At 46.0% G+C, this 23,649-nt stretch overlaps 3 pseudogenes; all 3 read right to left on the bottom strand.

The window, feature by feature from the left end:
- Positions 1-12,062, bottom strand: LOC137267790 (uncharacterized; annotated as a pseudogene).
- Positions 11,961-16,321, bottom strand: LOC137268082 (serine/threonine-protein phosphatase 6 regulatory ankyrin repeat subunit B-like; annotated as a pseudogene).
- On the bottom strand, positions 16,321-19,729 carry LOC137268083 (serine/threonine-protein phosphatase 6 regulatory ankyrin repeat subunit B-like; annotated as a pseudogene).
- Positions 19,730-23,649: the final 3,920 nt, after the last annotated feature.

Below are 23,649 nucleotides of genomic sequence, written 5' to 3'. Positions count from 1 at the left end.
TCAAATACAGGACACATGAAGGATGTTGTTTCCGTCATCATCCACTAATGATACATCAGCTCCTTCTCTCACGAGTAAGTCAAACACGTCTCTGTGTCCGAATCGTGCTGCCATCATCACGGGTGTCACCCCGTAATGACCCCTACTGTTGATGTCAGCAACCTTCTTTGAGAGGACATACTTCACCATGTCCAAATGTCCTCCAACACAGACCACATGAAGGATGTTGTTTCTGTTCTCACCCACTAATGATGCATCAGCTCCTTCTCTCACGAGTACATCAAACACGTCTCTGTGTCCCATCTCTGCTGCCATCATCACGGATGTCCTCCCGTACTGACCCCTACTGTTGATGTCTGCAACATTCTTTGAGAGGACATACTTCACCATGTCAACATGTCCTCCAATACAGGACACATGAAGGATGTTGTCTCCGTCATCATCCACTAATGATACATCAGCTCCTGCTCTCACAAGTAAGTCAAACACGTCTCTGTGTCCGAATCCTGCTGCCATCATCACGGGTGTCCTCCCGTACTGACCCCTACTGTTGATGTCTGCAACCTTCTTTGAGAGGACATACTTCACCATGTCCACATGTCCTCCAATACAGGACACATAAATGATGTTGTTTCTGCCATCATCCACTAATGATACATCAGCTCCTGCTCTCACAAGTAAGTCAAACACGTCTCTGTGTCCGAATCCTGCTGCCATCATCACGGGTGTCATCCCGTACTGACCTCTATTGTTGATGTCAGCAACCTTCTTTGAGAGGACATACTTCACCATGTCCACATGTCCTCCAATACAGGACACATGAAGGATGTTGTTTCTGTTGTCATCCACTAATGATACATCAGCTCCTTCTCTCAAAAGTAAGTCAAACACGTCTCTGTGTCCCATCTCTGCTGCCGTCATCACGGGTGTCATCCCGTACTGACCCCTACTGTTGATGTCTGCAACCTTCTTTGAGAGGACATATTTCACAATGTCCACATGTCCTCCAATACAGGCCACATGAAGGATGTTGTTTCTGTTCTCATCCACTAATGATACATCAGCTCCTTCTCTCACAAGTAAGTCAAACACGTCTCTGTGTCCCATCTCTGCTGCCGTCATCACGGGTGTCATCCCGTACTGACCCCTACTGTTGATGTCTGCAACCATCTTCGAGAGGACATACTTCACAATGTCCACATGTCCTCCAAGACAGGCCACATGAATGATGTTGTTTCCGTCATCATCCACTAATGATACATCAGCTCCTTCTCTCAAAAGTAAGTCAAACATGTCTCTGTGTCCGAATCCTGCTGCCATCATCACGGGTGTCATCCCGTAATGACCTCTATTGTTGAGGTCAGCAACCTTCTTTGAGAGGACATACTTCACCATGTCCACATGTCCTCCAATACAGGACACATGAAGGATGTTGTTTCTGTTGTCATCCACTAATGATACATCAGCTCCTTCTCTCAAAAGTAAGTCAAACACGTCTCTGTGTCCCATCTCTGCTGCCGTCATCACGGGTGTCATCCCGTACTGACCCCTACTGTTGATGTCTGCAACCTTCTTTGAGAGGACATATTTCACAATGTCCACATGTCCTCCAATACAGGCCACATGAAGGATGTTGTTTCTGTTCTCATCCACTAATGATACATCAGCTCCTTCTCTCACAAGTAAGTCAAACACGTCTCTGTGTCCCATCTCTGCTGCCGTCATCACGGGTGTCATCCCGTACTGACCCCTACTGTTGATGTCTGCAACCATCTTCGAGAGGACATACTTCACAATGTCCACATGTCCTCCAAGACAGGCCACATGAATGATGTTGTTTCCGTCATCATCCACTAATGATACATCAGCTCCTTCTCTCAAAAGTAAGTCAAACATGTCTCTGTGTCCGAATCCTGCTGCCATCATCACGGGTGTCATCTCGTAATGACCTCTATTGTTGATGTCAGCAACCTTCTTTGAGAGGACATACTTCACCATGTCCACATGTCCTCCAATACAGGCCACATGAAGGATGTTGTTTCTGTTGTCATCCACTAATGATACATCAGCTCCTTCTCTCAAAAGTAAGTCAAACACGTCTCTGTGTCCCATCTCTGCTGCCGTCATCACGGGTGTCATCCCGTACTGACCCCTACTGTTGATGTCTGCAACCTTCTTTGAGAGGACATATTTCACAATGTCCACATGTCCTCCAATACAGGCCACATGAAGCATGCTGTTTCTGTTCTCATCCACTAATGATACATCAGCTCCTTCTCTCAAAAGTAAGTGAAACATGTCTCTGTGTCCGAATCCTCCTGCCATCATCACGGGTGTCATCCCGCACTGACCCCTTTTGTTGATCTCTGCAACCTTCTTTGAGAGGACATACTTCATCATGTCCACATGTCCTCCAATACAGGACACATGAAGGATGTTGTTTCTGTTCTCATCTATTAATGATACATCAGCTCCTTCTCTCACAAGTAAGTCAAACACGTCTCTGTGTCCCATCTCTGCTGCCATCATTACGGGTGTCATCCCGTAATAGCCCCTATTGTTGATGTCAGCAACCTTCTTTGAGAGGACATACTTCACAATGTCCACATGTCCTCCAATGCAGGACACATGAAGGATGTTGTTTCTGTAATCATCCACTAATGATACATCAGCTCCTTCTCTCACGAGTACGTCAAACACGTCTCTGTGTCCCATCTCTGCTGCCATCATCACGGGTGTCCTCCCGTACTGACCCCTACTGTTGATGTCTGCAACCTTCTTTGAGAGGACATACTTCACCATGTCCACATGTCCTCCAATACAGGACACATAAATGATGTTGTTTCTGCCATCATCCACTAATGATACATCAGCTCCTTCTCTCAAAAGTAAGTCAAACACGTCTCTGTGTCCAAATCGTGCTGCCATCATTACGGGTGTCATCCCGAAATGACCCCTATTGTTGACGTCAGCAACCTTCTTTGAGAGGACATACTTCACAATGTCCACATGTCCTCCAATACAGGACACATGAAGGATGTTGTTTCTGTTCTCATCTATTAATGATACATCAGCTCCTTCTCTCACAAGTAAGTCAAACACGTCTCTGTGTCCCATCTCTGCTGCCATCATTACGGGTGTCATCCCGTAATGGCCCCTATTGTTGATGTCAGCAACCTTCTTTGAGAGGACATACTTCACAATGTCCACATGTCCTCCAATGCAGGACACATGAAGGATGTTGTTTCTGTCATCATCCACTAATGATACATCAGCTCCTTCTCTCACGAGTACGTCAAACACGTCTCTGTGTCCCATCTCTGCTGCCATCATCACGGGTGTCCTCCCGTACTGACCCCTACTGTTGATGTCTGCAACCTTCTTTGAGAGGACATACTTCACCATGTCCACATGTCCTCCAATACAGGACACATAAATGATGTTGTTTCTGCCATCATCCACTAATGATACATCAGCTCCTTCTCTCAAAAGTAAGTCAAACACGTCCCTGTGTCCAAATCGTGCTGCCATCATTACGGGTGTCATCCCGAAATGACCCCTATTGTTGACGTCAGCAACCTTCTTTGAGAGGACATACTTCACCATGTCCACATGTCCTCCAATACAGGACACATGAAGGATGTTGTTTCTGTCATCATCCACTAATGATACATCAGCTCCTTCTCTCACAAGAAAGTCAAACACGTCTCTGTGTCCCATCTCTGCTGCCATCATCACGGGTGTCATCCCGTACTGACCCCTACTGTTGATGTCTGCAACCTTCTTTGAAAGGACATACTTCACCATGTCCACAAGTCCTTCAAGACAGACCAGATGAAGGATGTTGTCTCCGTCATCATCCACTAATCATGGATCAGCTCCTTCTCTCACAAGTAAGTCAAACACGTCTCTGTGTCCCTTTCCTGCTGCCTTCATCACGGGTGTCCTCCCGTAGTGACCCCAACTGTTGATGTCAGCAACCTTCTTTGAGAGGACATATTACACAATGTCCACATGTCCTCCGACACAGGCCACATGAAGGATGTTGTTTCTGTTCTCATACACTAATGATACATCAGCTCCTTCTCTCAAAAGTAAGTCAAACACGTCTCTGTGTCCCATCTCTGCTGTCATCATCACGGGTGTCATCCCGTACTGACCCCTACTGTTGATGTCAGCAAGCTTTTGTGACAGGACAGACTACACAATGTCCACATGTCCGTCAAGACAGACCACATGAAGGATGTTGTCTTCGTTACCATCCACTAATGATACATCAGCTCCTTCTCTCACAAGTAAGTCAAACACGTCTCTGTGTCCGAATCCTGCTGCCATCATCACGGGTGTCCTCCCGTAATTACCCCTACTGTTGATGTCAGCAACCTTCTTTGAGAGGACATACTTCACCATGTCAACATGTCCTCCAATACAGGACACATGAAGCATGTTGTCTCCGTCATCATCCACTAATGATACATCAGCTCCTGCTCTCACAAGTAAGTCAAACACGTCTCTGTGTCCGAATCCTGCTGCCATCATCACGGGTGTCCTCCCGTAATGGCCCCTACTGTTGATGTCTGCAACTTTCTTTGAGAGGACATACTTCACAATGTCCACATGTCCTCCAATACAGGACACATAAATGATGTTGTTTCTGCCATCATCCACTAATGATGCATCAGCTCCTTCTCTCACAAGTAAGTCAAACACGTCTCTGTGTCCAAATCGTGCTGCCATCATTACGGGTGTCCTCCCGTAATGGCCCCTACTGTTGATGTCTGCAACCTTCTTTGAGAGGACATATTTCACAATGTCCACATGTCCTCCAATACAGGCCACATGAAGCATGCTGTTTCTGTTCTCATCCACTAATGATACATCAGCTCCTTCTCTCAAAAGTAAGTGAAACATGTCTCTGTGTCCGAATCCTCCTGCCATCATCACGGGTGTCATCCCGCACTGACCCCTTTTGTTGATCTCTGCAACCTTCTTTGAGAGGACATACTTCATCATGTCCACATGTCCTCCAATACAGGACACATGAAGGATGTTGTTTCTGTTCTCATCTATTAATGATACATCAGCTCCTTCTCTCACAAGTAAGTCAAACACGTCTCTGTGTCCCATCTCTGCTGCCATCATTACGGGTGTCATCCCGTAATAGCCCCTATTGTTGATGTCAGCAACCTTCTTTGAGAGGACATACTTCACAATGTCCACATGTCCTCCAATGCAGGACACATGAAGGATGTTGTTTCTGTAATCATCCACTAATGATACATCAGCTCCTTCTCTCACGAGTACGTCAAACACGTCTCTGTGTCCCATCTCTGCTGCCATCATCACGGGTGTCCTCCCGTACTGACCCCTACTGTTGATGTCTGCAACCTTCTTTGAGAGGACATACTTCACCATGTCCACATGTCCTCCAATACAGGACACATAAATGATGTTGTTTCTGCCATCATCCACTAATGATACATCAGCTCCTTCTCTCAAAAGTAAGTCAAACACGTCTCTGTGTCCAAATCGTGCTGCCATCATTACGGGTGTCATCCCGAAATGACCCCTATTGTTGACGTCAGCAACCTTCTTTGAGAGGACATACTTCACAATGTCCACATGTCCTCCAATACAGGACACATGAAGGATGTTGTTTCTGTTCTCATCTATTAATGATACATCAGCTCCTTCTCTCACAAGTAAGTCAAACACGTCTCTGTGTCCCATCTCTGCTGCCATCATTACGGGTGTCATCCCGTAATGGCCCCTATTGTTGATGTCAGCAACCTTCTTTGAGAGGACATACTTCACAATGTCCACATGTCCTCCAATGCAGGACACATGAAGGATGTTGTTTCTGTCATCATCCACTAATGATACATCAGCTCCTTCTCTCACGAGTACGTCAAACACGTCTCTGTGTCCCATCTCTGCTGCCATCATCACGGGTGTCCTCCCGTACTGACCCCTACTGTTGATGTCTGCAACCTTCTTTGAGAGGACATACTTCACCATGTCCACATGTCCTCCAATACAGGACACATAAATGATGTTGTTTCTGCCATCATCCACTAATGATACATCAGCTCCTTCTCTCAAAAGTAAGTCAAACACGTCCCTGTGTCCAAATCGTGCTGCCATCATTACGGGTGTCATCCCGAAATGACCCCTATTGTTGACGTCAGCAACCTTCTTTGAGAGGACATACTTCACCATGTCCACATGTCCTCCAATACAGGACACATGAAGGATGTTGTTTCTGTCATCATCCACTAATGATACATCAGCTCCTTCTCTCACAAGAAAGTCAAACACGTCTCTGTGTCCCATCTCTGCTGCCATCATCACGGGTGTCATCCCGTACTGACCCCTACTGTTGATGTCTGCAACCTTCTTTGAAAGGACATACTTCACCATGTCCACAAGTCCTTCAAGACAGACCAGATGAAGGATGTTGTCTCCGTCATCATCCACTAATCATGGATCAGCTCCTTCTCTCACAAGTAAGTCAAACACGTCTCTGTGTCCCTTTCCTGCTGCCTTCATCACGGGTGTCCTCCCGTAGTGACCCCAACTGTTGATGTCAGCAACCTTCTTTGAGAGGACATATTACACAATGTCCACATGTCCTCCGACACAGGCCACATGAAGGATGTTGTTTCTGTTCTCATACACTAATGATACATCAGCTCCTTCTCTCAAAAGTAAGTCAAACACGTCTCTGTGTCCCATCTCTGCTGTCATCATCACGGGTGTCATCCCGTACTGACCCCTACTGTTGATGTCAGCAAGCTTTTGTGACAGGACAGACTACACAATGTCCACATGTCCGTCAAGACAGACCACATGAAGGATGTTGTCTTCGTTACCATCCACTAATGATACATCAGCTCCTTCTCTCACAAGTAAGTCAAACACGTCTCTGTGTCCGAATCCTGCTGCCATCATCACGGGTGTCCTCCCGTAATTACCCCTACTGTTGATGTCAGCAACCTTCTTTGAGAGGACATACTTCACCATGTCAACATGTCCTCCAATACAGGACACATGAAGCATGTTGTCTCCGTCATCATCCACTAATGATACATCAGCTCCTGCTCTCACAAGTAAGTCAAACACGTCTCTGTGTCCGAATCCTGCTGCCATCATCACGGGTGTCCTCCCGTAATGGCCCCTACTGTTGATGTCTGCAACTTTCTTTGAGAGGACATACTTCACAATGTCCACATGTCCTCCAATACAGGACACATAAATGATGTTGTTTCTGCCATCATCCACTAATGATGCATCAGCTCCTTCTCTCACAAGTAAGTCAAACACGTCTCTGTGTCCAAATCGTGCTGCCATCATTACGGGTGTCATCCCGTAATGATCCTTACTGTTGATGTCAGCAACCTTCTTTGAGAGGACATACTTCACCATGTCCACAAGTCCTCCAATACAGGACACATGAAGGATGTTGTCTCCGTCATCATCCACTAATGATACATCAGCTTCTTCTCTCACAAGTAAGTCAAACACGTCTCTGTGTCCGAATCCTCCTGCCATCATCACGGGTGTCATCCCGTACTGACCCCTACTGTTGATGTCTGCAACCTTCTTTGAGAGGACATACTTCACCACGTCGACATGTCCTCCAATACAGGACACATAAATGATGTTGTTTCTGCCATCATCCACTAATGATACATCAGCTCCTTCTCTCACAAGTAAGTCAAACACGTCTCTGTGTCCAAATCGTGCTGCCATCATTACGGGTGTCATCCCGTAATGACCCCTACTGTTGATGTCAGCAACCTTCTTTGAGAGGACATATTTCACAATGTCCACATGTCCTCCAATACAGGCCACATGAAGGATGTTGTTTCTGTTCTCATCCACTAATGATACATCAGCTCCTTCTCTCAAAAGTAAGTCAAACATGTCTCTGTGTCCGAATCCTGCTGCCATCATCACGGGTGTCATCCCGTAATGACCTCTATTGTTGAGGTCAGCAACCTTCTTTGAGAGGACATACTTCACCATGTCCACATGTCCTCCAATACAGGCCACATGAAGGATGTTGTTTCTGTTGTCATCCACTAATGATACATCAGCTCCTTCTCTCAAAAGTAAGTCAAACACGTCTCTGTGTCCCATCTCTGCTGCCGTCATCACGGGTGTCATCCCGTACTGACCCCTACTGTTGATGTCTGCAACCTTCTTTGAGAGGACATATTTCACAATGTCCACATGTCCTCCAATACAGGCCACATGAAGGATGTTGTTTCTGTTCTCATCCACTAATGATACATCAGCTCCTTCTCTCACAAGTAAGTCAAACACGTCTCTGTGTCCCATCTCTGCTGCCGTCATCACGGGTGTCATCCCGTACTGACCCCTACTGTTGATGTCTGCAACCATCTTCGAGAGGACATACTTCACAATGTCCACATGTCCTCCAAGACAGGCCACATGAATGATGTTGTTTCCGTCATCATCCACTAATGATACATCAGCTCCTTCTCTCAAAAGTAAGTCAAACATGTCTCTGTGTCCGAATCCTGCTGCCATCATCACGGGTGTCATCTCGTAATGACCTCTATTGTTGATGTCAGCAACCTTCTTTGAGAGGACATACTTCACCATGTCCACATGTCCTCCAATACAGGACACATGAAGGATGTTGTTTCTGTTGTCATCCACTAATGATACATCAGCTCCTTCTCTCAAAAGTAAGTCAAACACGTCTCTGTGTCCCATCTCTGCTGCCGTCATCACGGGTGTCATCCCGTACTGACCCCTACTGTTGATGTCTGCAACCTTCTTTGAGAGGACATATTTCACAATGTCCACATGTCCTCCAATACAGGCCACATGAAGCATGCTGTTTCTGTTCTCATCCACTAATGATACATCAGCTCCTTCTCTCAAAAGTAAGTGAAACATGTCTCTGTGTCCGAATCCTCCTGCCATCATCACGGGTGTCATCCCGCACTGACCCCTTTTGTTGATCTCTGCAACCTTCTTTGAGAGGACATACTTCATCATGTCCACATGTCCTCCAATACAGGACACATGAAGGATGTTGTTTCTGTTCTCATCTATTAATGATACATCAGCTCCTTCTCTCACAAGTAAGTCAAACACGTCTCTGTGTCCCATCTCTGCTGCCATCATTACGGGTGTCATCCCGTAATAGCCCCTATTGTTGATGTCAGCAACCTTCTTTGAGAGGACATACTTCACAATGTCCACATGTCCTCCAATGCAGGACACATGAAGGATGTTGTTTCTGTAATCATCCACTAATGATACATCAGCTCCTTCTCTCACGAGTACGTCAAACACGTCTCTGTGTCCCATCTCTGCTGCCATCATCACGGGTGTCCTCCCGTACTGACCCCTACTGTTGATGTCTGCAACCTTCTTTGAGAGGACATACTTCACCATGTCCACATGTCCTCCAATACAGGACACATAAATGATGTTGTTTCTGCCATCATCCACTAATGATACATCAGCTCCTTCTCTCAAAAGTAAGTCAAACACGTCTCTGTGTCCAAATCGTGCTGCCATCATTACGGGTGTCATCCCGAAATGACCCCTATTGTTGACGTCAGCAACCTTCTTTGAGAGGACATACTTCACAATGTCCACATGTCCTCCAATACAGGACACATGAAGGATGTTGTTTCTGTTCTCATCTATTAATGATACATCAGCTCCTTCTCTCACAAGTAAGTCAAACACGTCTCTGTGTCCCATCTCTGCTGCCATCATCACGGGTGTCATCCCGTAATGGCCCCTATTGTTGATGTCAGCAACCTTCTTTGAGAGGACATACTTCACAATGTCCACATGTCCTCCAATGCAGGACACATGAAGGATGTTGTTTCTGTCATCATCCACTAATGATACATCAGCTCCTTCTCTCACGAGTACGTCAAACACGTCTCTGTGTCCCATCTCTGCTGCCATCATCACGGGTGTCCTCCCGTACTGACCCCTACTGTTGATGTCTGCAACCTTCTTTGAGAGGACATACTTCACCATGTCCACATGTCCTCCAATACAGGACACATAAATGATGTTGTTTCTGCCATCATCCACTAATGATACATCAGCTCCTTCTCTCAAAAGTAAGTCAAACACGTCCCTGTGTCCAAATCGTGCTGCCATCATTACGGGTGTCATCCCGAAATGACCCCTATTGTTGACGTCAGCAACCTTCTTTGAGAGGACATACTTCACCATGTCCACATGTCCTCCAATACAGGACACATGAAGGATGTTGTTTCTGTCATCATCCACTAATGATACATCAGCTCCTTCTCTCACAAGAAAGTCAAACACGTCTCTGTGTCCCATCTCTGCTGCCATCATCACGGGTGTCATCCCGTACTGACCCCTACTGTTGATGTCTGCAACCTTCTTTGAAAGGACATACTTCACCATGTCCACAAGTCCTTCAAGACAGACCAGATGAAGGATGTTGTCTCCGTCATCATCCACTAATCATGGATCAGCTCCTTCTCTCACAAGTAAGTCAAACACGTCTCTGTGTCCCTTTCCTGCTGCCTTCATCACGGGTGTCCTCCCGTAGTGACCCCAACTGTTGATGTCAGCAACCTTCTTTGAGAGGACATATTACACAATGTCCACATGTCCTCCGACACAGGCCACATGAAGGATGTTGTTTCTGTTCTCATACACTAATGATACATCAGCTCCTTCTCTCAAAAGTAAGTCAAACACGTCTCTGTGTCCCATCTCTGCTGTCATCATCACGGGTGTCATCCCGTACTGACCCCTACTGTTGATGTCAGCAAGCTTTTGTGACAGGACAGACTACACAATGTCCACATGTCCGTCAAGACAGACCACATGAAGGATGTTGTCTTCGTTACCATCCACTAATGATACATCAGCTCCTTCTCTCACAAGTAAGTCAAACACGTCTCTGTGTCCGAATCCTGCTGCCATCATCACGGGTGTCCTCCCGTAATTACCCCTACTGTTGATGTCAGCAACCTTCTTTGAGAGGACATACTTCACCATGTCAACATGTCCTCCAATACAGGACACATGAAGCATGTTGTCTCCGTCATCATCCACTAATGATACATCAGCTCCTGCTCTCACAAGTAAGTCAAACACGTCTCTGTGTCCGAATCCTGCTGCCATCATCACGGGTGTCCTCCCGTAATGGCCCCTACTGTTGATGTCTGCAACCTTCTTTGAGAGGACATACTTCACAATGTCCACATGTCCTCCAATACAGGACACATAAATGATGTTGTTTCTGCCATCATCCACTAATGATGCATCAGCTCCTTCTCTCACAAGTAAGTCAAACACGTCTCTGTGTCCAAATCGTGCTGCCATCATTACGGGTGTCATCCCGTAATGATCCTTACTGTTGATGTCAGCAACCTTCTTTGAGAGGACATACTTCACCATGTCCACAAGTCCTCCAATACAGGACACATGAAGGATGTTGTCTCCGTCATCATCCACTAATGATACATCAGCTTCTTCTCTCACAAGTAAGTCAAACACGTCTCTGTGTCCGAATCCTCCTGCCATCATCACGGGTGTCATCCCGTACTGACCCCTACTGTTGATGTCTGCAACCTTCTTTGAGAGGACATACTTCACCACGTCGACATGTCCTCCAATACAGGACACATAAATGATGTTGTTTCTGCCATCATCCACTAATGATACATCAGCTCCTTCTCTCACAAGTAAGTCAAACACGTCTCTGTGTCCAAATCGTGCTGCCATCATTACGGGTGTCATCCCGTAATGACCCCTACTGTTGATGTCAGCAACCTTCTTTGAGAGGACATATTTCACAATGTCCACATGTCCTCCAATACAGGCCACATGAAGGATGTTGTTTCTGTTCTCATCCACTAATGATACATCAGCTCCTTCTCTCACAAGTAAGTCAAACACGTCTCTGTGTCCCATCTCTGCTGCCGTCATCACGGGTGTCATCCCGTACTGACCCCTACTGTTGATGTCAGCTACCTTCTTTGAGAGGACATACTTCACAATGTCCACATGTCATCCCGTACTGACCCCTACTGTTGATGTCAGCAACCTTCTTTGAGAGGACATACTTCACCATGTCCAAATCTCCTCCAACACAGACCACATGAAGGATGTTGTTTCTGTTCTCACCCACTAATGATGTATCAGCTCCTTCTCTCACGAGTACGTCAAACACGTCTCTGTGTCCCATCTCTGCTGCCATCATCACGGGTGTCATCCCGTACTGACCCCTACTGTTGATGTCTGCAACCTTCTTTGAGAGGACATACTTCACCATGTCAACATGTCCTCCAATACAGGACACATGAAGGATGTTGTCTCCGTCATCATCCACTAATGATACATCAGCTCCTTCTCTCACAAGTAAGTCAAACACGTCTCTGTGTCCGAATCCTGCTGCCATCATCACGGGTGTCCTCCCGTACTGACCCCTACTGTTGATGTCTGCAACCTTCTTTGAGAGGACATACTTCATCATGTCCACATGTCCTCCAAGACAGGACACATGAAGGATGTTGTTTCTGTTCTCATCTATTAATGATACATCAGCTCCTTCTCTCACAAGTAAATCAAACACGTCTCTGTGTCCCATCTCTGCTGCCATCATCACGGGTGTCCTCCCGTACTGACCCCTACTGTTGATGTCTGCAACCTTCTTTGAGAGGACATACTTCACCATGTCAACATGTCCTCCAATACAGGACACATAAAGGATGTTGTCTCCGTCATCATCCACTAATGATACATCAGCTCCTGCTCTCACAAGTAAGTCAAACACGTCTCTGTGTCCGAATACTGCTGCCATCATCACGGGTGTCCTCCCGTACTGACCCCTACTGTTGATGTCTGCAACCTTCTTTGAGAGGACATACTTCACCATGTCCACAAGTCCTTCAAGACAGACCAGATGAAGGATGTTGTCTCCGTCATCATCCACTAATGATGCATCAGCTCCTGCTCTCACAAGTAAGTCAAACACGTCTCTGTGTCCCTTTCCTGCTGCCATTATCACGGGTGTCATCCCGTACTGACCCCTACTGTTGATGTCTGCAACCTTCTTTGAGAGGACATACTTCACAATGTCCACATCTCCTCCAATACAGGCTACATGAAGGATGTTGTTTCTGTTCTCATCCACTAATGATACATCAGCTCCTTCTCTCACAAGTAAGTCAAACACGTCTCTGTGTCCCATCTCTGCTGCCGTCATCACGGGTGTCATCCCGTACTGACCCCTACTGTTGATGTCAGCAAGCTTTTGTGACAGGACAGACTACACAATGTCCACATGTCCGTCAAGACAGACCACATGAAGGATGTTGTCTTCGTTACCATCCACTAATGATACATCAGCTCCTTCTCTCACAAGTAAGTCAAACACGTCTCTGTGTCCGAATCCTGCTGCCATCATCACGGGTGTCATCCCGAACTGACCCCTACTGTTGATGTCTGCAACCTTCTTTGAGAGGACATACTTCACCATGTCCACATGTCCTCCAATACAGGACACATGAAGGATGTTGTTTCTGTTCTCATCCACTAATGATACATCAGCTTCTTCTCTCACGAGTAAGTCAAACACGTCTCTATGTCCCATCTCTGCTGTCATCATCACGGGTGTCATCCCGTACTGACCCCTACTGTTGATGTCAGCAACCTTCTTTGAGAGGACATACTTCACCATGTCAACATGTCCTCCAATACAGGACACATGAAGGATGTTATCTCCGTCATCATCCACTAATGATGCATCAGCTCCTTCTCTCAAAAGTAAGTCAAAGATGTCTCTGTGTCCGAATCCTGCTGCCATCATCACGGGTGTCATCCCGTACTGACCCCTACTGTTGATGTCAGCAACCTTCTTTGAGAGGACATACTTCACCATGTCCAAATGTCCTCCAACACAGACCACATGAAGGATGTTGTTTCTGTTCTCACCTACTAATGATACATCAGCTCCTTCTCTCACGAGTACGTCAAACACGTCTCTGTGTCCCATCTCTGCTGTCATCATCACGGGTGTCCTCCCGTACTGACCCCTACTGTTGATGTCTGCAACCTTCTTTGAGAGGACATACTTCACAATGTCCACATGTCCTTCAAGACAGACCACATGTAGGATGTTGTCTCCGTCATCATCCACTAATGATACATCAGCTCCTTCTCTCAAAAGTAAGTGAAACATGTCTCTGTGTCCGAATCCTGCTGCCATCATCACGGGTGTCATCCCGCACTGACCCCTACTGTTGATGTCTGCAACCTTCTTTGAGAGGACATACTTCATCATGTCCACATGTCCTCCAATACAGGCCACATGAAGGATGTTCTTTCTGTTCTCATCTATTAATGATACATCAGCTCCTTCTCTCACAAGTAAGTCAAACACGTCTCTGTGTCCCATCTCTGCTGCCATCATCACGGGTGTCATCCCGTAATGGCCCCTATTGTTGATGTCTGCAACCTTCTTTGAGAGGACATACTTCACAATGTCCACATGTCCTCCAATACAGGACACATAAATGATGTTGTTTCTGCCATCATCCACTAATGATACATCAGCTCCTTCTCTCACAAGTAAGTCAAACACGTCTCTGAGTCCCATCTCTGCTGCCATCATCACGGGTGTCATCCCGAACTGACCCCTACTGTTGATGTCAGCAACCTTCTTTGAGAGGACATACTTCACCATGTCCACAAGTCCTTCAAGACAGACCAGATGAAGGATGTTGTCTCCGTCATCATCCACTAATGATGCATCAGCTCCTTCTCTCACAAGTAAGTCAAACACGTCTCTGTGTCCCTTTCCTGCTGCCATCATCACGGGTGTCATCCCGCACTCACCCCTACTGTTGATGTCTGCAACCTTCTTTGAGAGGACATACTTCACCATGTCCACAAGTCCTTCAAGACAGAGCACATGAAGGATGTTGTCTCCGTCATCATCCACTAATGATGCATCAGCTCCTTCTCTCACAAGTAAGTCAAACACGTCTCTGTGTCCCATCTCTGCTGCCGTCATCACGGGTGTCATCCCGTACTGACCCCTACTGTTGATGTCTGCAACCTTCTTTGAGAGGACATATTACACAATGTCCACATGTCCTCCACTACAGGCCACATGAAGGATGTTGTTTCTGTTCTCATCCACTAATGATACATCAGCTCCTTCTCTCAAAAGTAAGTCAAACACATCTCTGTGTCCCATCTCTGCTGTCATCATCAAGGGTGTCATCCCGTACTGACCCCTACTGTTGATGTCAGCAAGCTTTTGTGACAGGACAGACTACACAATGTCCACATGTCCTTCAAGACAGACCACATGAAGGATGTTGTCTTCGTCACCATCCACTAATGATCAGCTCCTTCTCTCACAAGTAAGTCAAAGACGTCTGTGTGTCCGAATCCTGCTGCCATCATCACGGGTGTCATCCCGTAGTGACCCCTACTGTTGATGTCTGCAACCTTCTTTGAGAGGACATACTTCACCATGTCAACATGTCCTCCAATACTGGACACATGAAGGATGTTGTCTCCGTCATCATCCACTAATGATACATCAGCTCCTTCTCTCACAAGTAAGTCAAACACGTCTCTGTGTCCCATCTCTGCTGCCATCATCACGGGTGTCATCCCGTACTGACCTCTATTGTTGATGTCAGCAACCTTCTTTGAGAGGACATACTTCACCATGTCCACATGTCCTCCAATACAGGCCACATGAAGCATGTTGTTTCTGTTCACATCCACTAATGATACACCAGCTCCTTCTCTCACAAGTAAGTCAAACACGTCTCTGTGTCCGAATCCTGCTGCCATCATCACGGGTGTCCTCCCGTACTGACCCCTACTGTTGATGTCTGCAACCTTCTTTGAGAGGACATACTTCACCATGTCCACAAGTCCTTCAAGACAGACCAGATGAAGGATGTTGTCTCCGTCATCATCCACTAATGATGCATCAGCTCCTGCTCTCACAAGTAAGTCAAACACGTCTCTGTGTCCCTTTCCTGCTGCCATTATCACGGGTGTCATCCCGTACTGACCCCTACTGTTGATGTCTGCAACCTTCTTTGAGAGGACATACTTCACAATGTCCACATCTCCTCCAATACAGGCTACATGAAGGATGTTGTTTCTGTTCTCATCCACTAATGATACATCAGCTCCTTCTCTCACAAGTAAGTCAAACACGTCTCTGTGTCCCATCTCTGCTGCCGTCATCACGGGTGTCATCCCGCACTGACCCCTACTGTTGATGTCTGCAAGCTTTTGTGACAGGACAGACTACACAATGTCCACATGTCCGTCAAGACAGACCACATGAAGGATGTTGTCTTCGTTACCATGCACTAATGATACATCAGCTCCTTCTCTCACAAGTAAGTCAAACACGTCTCTGTGTCCGAATCCTGCTGCCATCATCACGGGTGTCATCCCGAACTGACCCCTACTGTTGATGTCTGCAACCTTCTTTGAGAGGACATACTTCACAATGTCCACATGTCCTCCAATACAGGACACATGAAGGATGTTGTTTCTGTTCTCATCCACTAATGATACATCAGCTTCTTCTCTCACGAGTAAGTCAAACACGTCTCTGTGTCCCATCTCTGCTGTCATCATCACGGGTGTCATCCCGTACTGACCCCTACTGTTGATGTCAGCAACCTTCTTTGAGAGGACATACTTCACCATGTCAACATGTCCTCCAATACAGGACACATGAAGGATGTTATCTCCGTCATCATCCACTAATGATGCATCAGCTCCTTCTCTCAAAAGTAAGTCAAAGATGTCTCTGTGTCCGAATCCTGCTGCCATCATCACGGGTGTCATCCCGTACTGACCCCTACTGTTGATGTCAGCAACCTTCTTTGAGAGGACATACTTCACCATGTCCAAATGTCCTCCAACACAGACCACATGAAGGATGTTGTTTCTGTTCTCACCTACTAATGATACATCAGCTCCTTCTCTCACGAGTACGTCAAACACGTCTCTGTGTCCCATCTCTGCTGTCATCATCACGGGTGTCCTCCCGTACTGACCCCTACTGTTGATGTCTGCAACCTTCTTTGAGAGGACATACTTCATCATGTCCACATGTCCTCCAATACAGGCCACATGAAGGATGTTCTTTCTGTTCTCATCTATTAATGATACATCAGCTCCTTCTCTCACAAGTAAGTCAAACACGTCTCTGTGTCCCATCTCTGCTGCCATCATCACGGGTGTCATCCCGTAATGGCCCCTATTGTTGATGTCTGCAACCTTCTTTGAGAGGACATACTTCACAATGTCCACATGTCCTCCAATACAGGACACATAAATGATGTTGTTTCTGCCATCATCCACTAATGATACATCAGCTCCTTCTCTCACAAGTAAGTCAAACACGTCTCTGAGTCCCATCTCTGCTGCCATCATCACGGGTGTCATCCCGAACTGACCCCTACTGTTGATGTCAGCAACCTTCTTTGAGAGGACATACTTCACCATGTCCACAAGTCCTTCAAGACAGACCAGATGAAGGATGTTGTCTCCGTCATCATCCACTAATGATGCATCAGCTCCTTCTCTCACAAGTCAAACACGTCTCTGTGTCCCTTTCCTGCTGCCATCATCACGGGTGTCATCCCGCACTCACCCCTACTGTTGATGTCTGCAACCTTCTTTGAGAGGACATACTTCACCATGTCCACAAGTCCTTCAAGACAGAGCACATGAAGGATGTTGTCTCCGTCATCATCCACTAATGATACATCAGCTCCTTCTCTCACAAGTAAGTCAAACACGTCTCTGTGTCCCATCTCTGCTGCCGTCATCACGGGTGTCATCCCGTACTGACCCCTACTGTTGATGTCTGCAACCTTCTTTGAGAGGACATATTACACAATGTCCACATGTCCTCCACTACAGGCCACATGAAGGATGTTGTTTCTGTTCTCATCCACTAATGATACATCAGCTCCTTCTCTCAAAAGTAAGTCAAACACGTCTCTGTGTCCCATCTCTGCTGTCATCATCAAGGGTGTCATCCCGTACTGACCCCTACTGTTGATGTCAGCAAGCTTTTGTGACAGGACAGACTACACAATGTCCACATGTCCTTCAAGACAGACCACATGAAGGATGTTGTCTTCGTCACCATCCACTAATGATCAGCTCCTTCTCTCACAAGTAAGTCAAAGACGTCTGTGTGTCCGAATCCTGCTGCCATCATCACGGGTGTCATCCCGTAGTGACCCCTACTGTTGATGTCTGCAACCTTCTTTGAGAGGACATACTTCACCATGTCAACATGTCCTCCAATACTGGACACATGAAGGATGTTGTCTCCGTCATCATCCACTAATGATACATCAGCTCCTTCTCTCACAAGTAAGTCAAACACGTCTCTGTGTCCCATCTCTGCTGCCATCATCACGGGTGTCATCCCGTACTGACCCCTATTGTTGATGTCTGCAACCTTCTTTGAGAGGACATACTTCACCATGTCCACATGTCCTCCAATAGAGGACACATGAAGGATGTCGTTTCTGTCATCATCCACTAATGATGCATCAGCTCCTTCTCTCAAAAGTAAGTCAAACACGTCTCTGTGTCCCATCTCTGCTGCCATCATCACGGGTGTCATCCCGTACTGACCCCTACTGTTGATGTCAGCAACCTTCTTTGAGAGGACATACTTCACCATGTCCACAAGTCCTTCAAGACAGGCCACATGAAGGATGTTGTTTCCGTCATCATCCACTAATGATACATCAGCTCCTTCTCTCACAAGTAAGTCAAACACGTATCTGTGTCCCATCTCTGCTGCCGTCATCACGGGTGCCCTCCCGTATTGACCCCTACTGTTAATGTGTGCAACCTTCTTTGAGAGGACATACTTCACAATGTCCACATGTCCTCCAATACAGGCCACATGAATGATGTTGTTTCCGTCATCATCCACTAATGATACATCAGCTCCTTCTCTCATAAGTAAGTCAAACATGTCTCTGTGTCCCAATCCTGCTGCCATCATCACGGGTGTCATCCCGTAATGACCTCTATTGTTGATGTCAGCAACCTTCTTTGAGAGGACATACTTCACCATGTCCACATGTCCTCCAATACAGGCCACATGAAGGATGTTGTTTCTGTTCACATCCACTAATGATACACCAGCTCCTTCTCTCACAAGTAAGTCAAACACGTCTCTGTGTCCCATCTCTGCTGCCATCATCACGGGTGTCATCCCGTACTGACCCCTACTGTTGATGTCTGCAACCTTCTTTGAGAGGACATACTTCACCATGTCCACATGTCCTTCAAGACAGACCAGATGAAGGATGTTGTCTCCGTCATCATCCACTAATGATGCATCAGCTCCTTCTCTCACAAGTAAGTCAAACACGTCTCTGTGTCCGAATCCTGCTGCTATCATCACGGATGTCCTTCCGTTTTGACCCCTACTGTTGATGTCAGCAACCTTCTTTGAGAGGACATACTTCACAATGTCCACATGTCCTCCAACACAGACCACATGAAGGATGTTGTTTCTGTTCTCATCCACTAATGATACATCAGCTCCTTCTCTCACAAGTAAGTCAAACACGTCTCTGTGTCCCATCTCTGCTGCCGTCATCACGGGTGTCATCCCGTACTGACCCCTACTGTTGATGTCTGCAACCTTCTTTGAGAGGACATACTTCATCATGTCCACATGTCCTCCAATACAGGACACATGAAGGATGTTGTTTCTGTTCTCATCTATTAATGATACATCAGCTCCTTCTCTCACAAGTAAGTCAAACACGTCTCTGTGTCCCATCTCTGCTGCCATCATCACGGGTGTCATCCCGTACTGGCCCCTATTGTTGATGTCTGCAACCTTCTTTGAGAGGACATACTTCACCATGTCCACATGTCCTCCAATGCAGGACACATGAAGGATGTTGTTTCTGTAATCATCCACTAATGATACATCAGCTCCTTCTCTCACGAGTACGTCAAACACGTCTCTGTGTCCCTTTCCTGCTGCCATTATCACTGGTGTCCTACCGAACTGACCCCTACTGTTGATGTCAGCAACCTTCTTTGAGAGGACATACTTTACAATGACCACATGTCCTCCACTACACGCCAGATGAAGGATGTTATTTTTGTTATCGTCAAGAAGATGTAATGCAGAACCTTTACTCACAAGCATGTCTACCATTCTTCTGTGTCCGAATCCTGCTGCTATCATTACTGGTGTTTGTCCGTCCTTCCCTCTGCTGTTGATGTTTTCCAGATTTTCAGATAAGATACGTCTAATCCGGCCCAGGTCACCTTTTTTGCAGGCAGTATGGATGTCTGTATCCTCTCGTGGAGCCGTCTGTGTCACTATAACAGAGTGATGTCAATGCCATAAGAAAGAGGAACACTAAATCAACAACTGATTTACTTCAACTGCACCCATTCTCATCATGTCACAGAATCTATGTATGGTTACAAGTGATGATGGAACTGAGGGGAAATGCCTGATGCTCGAACTCCAACATTTGAAACATCTTGAAAGAGACAATTATAGATACTATTCAACATTGAACTAAACTGAAGAATCCATTTGTGTCTGGCAAGTACACATTACGCGTGGAGTTATTCGGGGTGGGGTTCTATGTTTTGAAATTACTCAAAAGCTACAAAATTCCTTCCATACTGTCTACTCTTCACTAACACATACACACACACGCACACACACATACACACATACACACTCACGCACGCACAGGCGCACGCACACACAAACACACACACATTACATTGCCATACTAATACATCTCGTATATATACACTCACAGTACAGTTGAAACCTTACTGTCCAGAATGTTCTTATATTACATATACGAATGAACAATATATCCCGTCACAATTAAAATGAACAAATTTACCCCATAACCATACCAATTTTTTCACGCCTTAAGTTTCATCTCATCAAGCACCACATGACGCAATTGCGTAGTAACATCAGTTTCAGTGATCCAGTGTACACATGTCACCGATGTTTGTTATTTGTGGTGGTGGAGATGGCGGAGATTTGTTATCTTATCATCTGATGTTGTGTCTCATAAAGAAATCACCAAGGCATATAAGACAGAAATATTTTGCAAACTATTTTCCAAACATGGGTCATGATCACCAATGTCCAATCGATATTATTCTTGTCACGGAATCAAGCATAAGACACTTTGGATGAAACTAAAATCTCAGATCAAAGATCATTCACATTATGGACCTGTCCAAGCCTCCAGTAGCGTCTGTGGCGACCTCTTGAATCGATAAATGCCAAAACACGTCTCCATACGGCTGGCGACCTCTTGAATCGATAAATGCCAAAACACGTCTCCATACGGCTGGCGCTAGTCGCCTGATGACGTCAGCAGGAATTCTGTGTCATAGAAACTTGTTCAAGCTACTGTCGATTTGCTGGTGGAGGTTGAAGTTGTCTCAACTGTCTGTCTAGATGATCCCAGAGATGCTCTATTTGAATTCATATGCTGAGATCGTGCTGACCAGGGCAATAATTTGACGTCCATGCTATCTTGTACCAGCGTGGTAGTATACAGACGTGCATAGTCCTGTTGCAAGATCAAACCACTCGCATAAAAGGTAACCTAACTGGGCTCAAGACTTCGTCTTTGTACCTTTGAGGGATGACAAGTTGTGTTCTCTGCTGACAACAAAATTTTATCCTGCCCCGTATCATGACGCCACCCCTGCCAAAGGGTGCACCTGCTGTACACAGTTTGTCAGTTGCTCACCCCTACGTCCGTAAACATGAAGTCGAACCTCATGTTGAAACATGCTGAATCGACTGTCGTCTGTAAACAGAACTCTCTCACGTCACCCATGTACAGTTCGGGCCCAGTTAAACCTGCGTTAATGGTGTTCACGATTCAAGGCTATTCCACGAAAGGGACGATGACGTCTGATGACAGCCACACTGATGGGATATCCCAAGGTCGTCGCCTCCTTTGACGTGCCGTGTTGAATTTGTTCTGCAGGTGTTATGTCCGGAAGTGGTCTTCAGCTGGCGTGGTACCCTTTGATCTACCCGTTAATGGATGGTCTTATGTCTTGCCTGTCTGTTGGTAACGGCTCAACAAGTTGCTTATGGTTCCTAACTACAACGTCTTGCAATGTGACGTTGTTTTGTTTTCTCCACCAGATGTTCTTTATATCCTCAGAAAGACTCCCAAATAAAGTCATCACAAGAAGAACCTCAAAGAAACCCCAAAGCAAAAGTGCAATAGATCACAATACAATCAACAACCTGAAGCCCATAAACGCCCTAAACCCGCACCCCACCCCCACCCCCACCCCCACCTCTAAGCCAAAGCCACTGTCAAAATCCAGCCAGCCAGAATACAGGTATTTCCCCAGGGCTTAGGTTTCTGTAACACAGCACAACACAGCACCTTGTCCGAGTACAAGCACCATTGGGAAAGTAAGGAAACCCCCACAATCAACGAGTCCAGTACCTTTGTATCCACATAGTTTACCCTAAGACATATGAGGAGACATATACATATGGTAGAGGCCCTACAGCCACCTCAGTACAGGAACACAAGACATCAAGTCAATCTGCCCATTTAGAACATTTCAAGAAATCCTGACAACGATATTTCATGTATTCACGGTTTAAATGTCTTTCATTTTTGTGTTTATCAGCTCTGATCTGTTGGATGAAGAATAAAACAAGTTGTTATCGCTCAAAACAATGTCACGTAATAACGACTTAAATGCTATACCTGGTCTAGGCAAACCTTTTTCCGTCTCAGAATTCTGATAACCGTCGTTTTCCACTGGCAGTTCACAGGTAGGACGGGCAACTTTTTCTGCAAAGCAAACGATGAAATAGCATATCAGTCGTCCTTCCGCAAATGTGTTCCTCGTTCGTACGGGCGTTGGGGTGGCCAAGTGGTTAAAACAATGACAAGCGTTCGATTCTCCACATGGTTACAATGTGTGAAGCCCATTTCTGGTGTCCCTCCGCCGTGATAGTGTTGGAATATTGATGAAAGCGGCCTAAAACTAAAACCACGTTCGTTCATACAATGGTAACAATGGTAACAAAGGATGATAAACAAACTTAATGCCTCTTTAGCAACTTCTGCAAAGCAAAAGATGAAATAAATACGTTCCCCATATGCGAAAGCATATCGGTCATCCTTTCTATAGGGAAATAGAAAACTTCCCTATGTGGTGCAAGCATCTAGGTCACCATTGTGCGCGTGTGCTCACTGGACTTACCATGGTAACATTCAAAATGATGATAAACAAAATTTATGCCTCTTCAGTCGATCACAATTACGTGTTTCTTCCCCATTTGTAATACAATAACATGGACCATTTGCCTTTCTTTCCACATCCCTCACAAGCTGTTAGAAAAACACAGGACTGCTCTTTGCTTATACACTAGCATCTGACTGACGTACTTTGATGTTACTTCCGAACATGAGTATATCACGTATCGCATATCCACGTGCATAGCGGTATATTTTTCCATTGTGATCGTTTGTGGGCAAGTAGTCTGGCCTAGATTTTCGAATCTCTCTCTTAGCGCTAAGATAGTCG

The sequence above is a fragment of the Haliotis asinina genome, chromosome 16 (genome assembly GCF_037392515.1).
Source record: "Haliotis asinina isolate JCU_RB_2024 chromosome 16, JCU_Hal_asi_v2, whole genome shotgun sequence".
In the NCBI taxonomy this organism is placed as follows: domain Eukaryota; kingdom Metazoa; phylum Mollusca; class Gastropoda; order Lepetellida; family Haliotidae; genus Haliotis; species Haliotis asinina.
The sequence above is the reverse complement of the archived record's forward strand: the minus strand, read 5'-3'. Positions and strand labels throughout refer to the sequence as shown.